Genomic DNA, 3,978 nt, shown 5'->3' with positions numbered 1-3,978 from the left:
TTCATAGTCATTTGCTACCTGGATATGCATAACTTTGCGAGCTTTGGGTTGATAAATATAAAAAGTGAGTAATTGAAGGTGATAAATTTAGTTGTATGATTGTGATCTAAAATCTACTTCATGTAAATATCCATAAAATTTTAGTCCACTGATCTCATTTGATTTATTTATAATTTTATGTTGATGCCTTAAGACCCAGGCTAAAATTCAACCCAAGAATCACAAAGACTGTAGGCATCCTAAAAAGGATATCAAGCAGGCCTAGAGTGGAGGGATGGGGATGGCTGTAAAGAAATGGAGGGAGAGGGCTGGGAATGGGCTTTTTTGGAATTACAATGGTTGTTTTGTTGTTGTTTTTTATATGCTTCTTGAGTCTAGGATGACATTGAAGGCACTGTTCTGATGGTTATCTGGCCTAATGATTGCTGCATTTCTTGCAGGTGAAGATATGGTTTCAGAATAAACGCTCTAAGTTTAAGAAATTGCTGAAGCAGGGCAGTAACCCCCATGAGAGTGACCCTCTCCCAGGTTCAGCAGCCCTGTCTCCACGCTCTCCAGCTCTGCCTCCAGTGTGGGGACGTTTCCGCCTCGGCCAAGGGCGTCAGTATGCCCCCCAACAGCTACATGCCTGGGTATTCTCACTGGTACTCCTCACCACACCAGGACACCATGCAGAGACCACAAATGATGTGACTTGTCTGACTGAGTGGAGGCGGCCTCGGGACTTCTGAAGGAAGCTGGGAGGATCCAGGACTCACCTGCATCTGCCAAACAGCCTAAGGAGGAGCTCAGAGGAACTGTCCCTGTTATCTGGTTCTCCTTTCTCTCTCTCCCTCCCTCCCTCCTTCCTTCACCACTCTCTCTCTCTTCTTCCTCCTTTTCCTTCCTTGTTTTCCAACCCTTAATCTTTTCCATCTTTCTTTCTTTCCTTTCTTCTTTTCGCCCTTTCTTCCCCTTCTACAATCTCCTCTCTTCAGCAACCTTAATAAGTAACTTTGCATCTGACACACAGAGAAGAGACAGACAGACAGACAGGCAGGTAGAGACAGAGACAGAGAGACTAGCTTCTGTGCCAGTGTTCTGGAAAACCCATCACTGTTAGGATGCTTTCCCTCACACCTTGGGATCCAGGCCCTGAGTTTCCTCTTTGGGACTCTCCATCAAAGTGACTTGTTTTTTTAAAAACAAACAAAACAAACAAACAAACAAAAAAAAACATTCTATACCCACAGAACAATCTGCACAAACATGGCAGCATTTTTACTTGTTTAATGAATTTAAGACATTACGTGACAAAAGACAATTTTGGACTCCTGAATTTTTATTGGGCTCTAGAATATCAGGTACCCTTTCCTTACACACACACACCATTCTCTCTCTCTCTCTCTCACACACACACACACACCATTCTCTCTCTCTCACACACACACACACAGAGACAGAGACAGAGACAGAGAGAGAGACAAGAGAGACAGAGAGACAGAGAGAGAGAGAGAGAGAGAGAGAGAGAGAGAGAGAGTTTTAGAAAATTTTATGCTGAATGAGGAACTAGCAGGATTTTTTTTTCCACCAATGTCTCCTGTTGAGAAGGGGGTTCTTAATGTGGCTATGTAAATCAACACCGAGTTATTTCTTTGAATTCAAAGACCATTTATCCAGGTCTAATTTCTTTAGAATTAACGTGATAACTGAGCCCAACTTAGCAACCAAACCCAGGCAAATCCTGGATGGCTTGAATGGACCGCCACAGCCCCCAACGAGATTGCAAGCCTAGCTGGGAGATCCAGGCTTTCTCAGTCCTGCACGTGTATGCAAACATCCTCCAGAACTCAACTGGGACAACTCTCAGACCCAATGAGCCCACTCCTACACACCTATCTCTGCAGGATACAAGTGGGAGGTGTCCAGAGGGCGGACAGCAGTGATATAAGCCCCAACATCTCAACACCTCAACACCTTAAAAAGTGAAATGCATTTTGGGCCTCCAATCCCCCTTCCTAAAACTTTAATGAATATGATCGGTGTCCTACAGTAACCCCCCCCCTCAAAAAAAAAAAAAAAAAAAAACCCTCTTAGGCCTCCAGAGTTCTAAGTTTACTTGTATTTTGAATGATAAAGGCTTCGGTGGTCCTACTAGCCCTCTTTCCCTCCCACTAGCAAGAGTTGGCGGAGGCTCCCCAGAGGGCTAGACAAAGAGCTAGAAGCTAGGTCAGCGCGGGAGGCGCCGGGGCTCAGAGCCCCTGAGGTGTGCGCCTTTTCGCAAGGCTCTGAAAAGCCCGAAGTTTAGCCTCCAGCCAAAGGGCTGGCAGCAGATTACATCAGGATAAAGCCGGGGTGACTTATAGTGCCCGCTCTGCAGTTTAACTAAACTACCCCAAACACCAGGTGAGGGACTAGAAAAGGAGCTGCCCAACTTCAGTTGGAGCAATGTGCCTTGGGCTCCAGGAAGTCTGTGCGAAGAACGCTGCACCTTAGCTGATGGTATAGGCCACACTGTGACAGGCACTAGCCGCCCACCCGTGGGCCACAGCGGTCTTCCATCTTCTATTCCCTGGACTGGCGGGAAAGTGGAATGGCCATTCCCACCATTCTGAATGAGCACACCAAGACCGCTGTCCAGTCTGGTGAGACCCCTTGTTCGCTGCACTCGCTCAGAGCCCAGCCTGGGTCACCCAGCAAATCTCAACAAAACCTACATCATACACAACTAACCCCCTAGATGCACACTTGCTCCCCTGGAACACAATGAAGAGATTTTATCCTCTACCTACGGAGGAAGGGAAAAGAGTTCAAACAGGATACCTAAACAGACAATTCCAGCCTGCCCCGCTTCCCCACACTTTAAACAAGCGAGGGGGAAATCCCTTTGCAAACAGACGCTGCGTGCCTTGGATCTGGAGCTTAAGTGGTGAGAGGACATTTCCCAGCCCCATAACCTTCATCCTGCTCCAGAAGCTATCAGAGTTGCAGGAGGTCAGTAGGCAAAGCACTGCACCTGCGAGCGTTAAGGGAGAGATACGAAAAAGCCAACGGGAGAAACGCCTTCATCGTGTTAACAGCAAGCTGCAGGGTATAGAGTAATAAAACTGCCATGTCTACCTGCTGGCTTTGAGGACATTACGAGCTGGGCGCACAGCCCGGGTGCACCACCGGGCGTGTGTGTGTGTGCGTGGGGGGTGCTTCTCTTTCCCTGACTTCCCTTTCTGCACCCCATCAGTTCCTTACCCAGCCCGTCTTTCATTTTCCTAGAAGATGTTGTTGTTTTAATTCACCTACGATATGTAAACGCATGGATCGCGTTACAGGTTCGCGTGTTAAACTGCACCTCTTGTTAAAAGGGAAGGAACAAGGGATGCCATTTAAAAATGAATTCAGAGTTACTGAACCGGCTCCCGGAACTCAAGAAGTTAAGCGTGGCAGGCTGGGCAAGGGAAGAGGGAGCAAATGTAGCTGCCGGCGAAACTATGGAGAAAAGGGACCGGCTGCGAGCCTCGAGTCTTCTGATAAAATTAAAGAAGGGAAGAATAGAAAAGAGAAAAGAAAAAGGCAATCTTGCCTGCGGGCTCCTGGAGACCCTAAGCGGGTAGCTAGGAGAATCAATTAGCATAAGCTGCAGTCCGGCGACCCAGGCGCAACCTGGAAATTGAGCGGCTTGGTCTTCTACTACCCTTTTCTGGAGTTCCAGCGGCAAGCAGAGCCACTAAATTCTCTATTCCAGGGTTCCTGGGGTTGTGTAGCTTATGGGCTACAGACGAAATAAGGTGCAGAGTTGTCTCAGTAGTTTTTTTTTTCCAAAAAAGACGACCGCCAACCTCCAGAAACCCCTACACAGGGTTGCTACCCAGCACATTTCTACTTGTTACCAAAAGCTCGCAGTTAGTTCCCTGAGCCCACACAAAGTGGGCACTGAGCCCGGGGGGTAAGGTGGGAGTCCTCATATTTCGCCCACTCAAGCTACGCTGTCGCGTCGCGCCGGCT

This window comes from Onychomys torridus, chromosome 3 (assembly GCF_903995425.1).
Source record: "Onychomys torridus chromosome 3, mOncTor1.1, whole genome shotgun sequence".
Taxonomy (NCBI): domain Eukaryota; kingdom Metazoa; phylum Chordata; class Mammalia; order Rodentia; family Cricetidae; genus Onychomys; species Onychomys torridus.
This window is presented reverse-complemented; position numbering follows the sequence as displayed.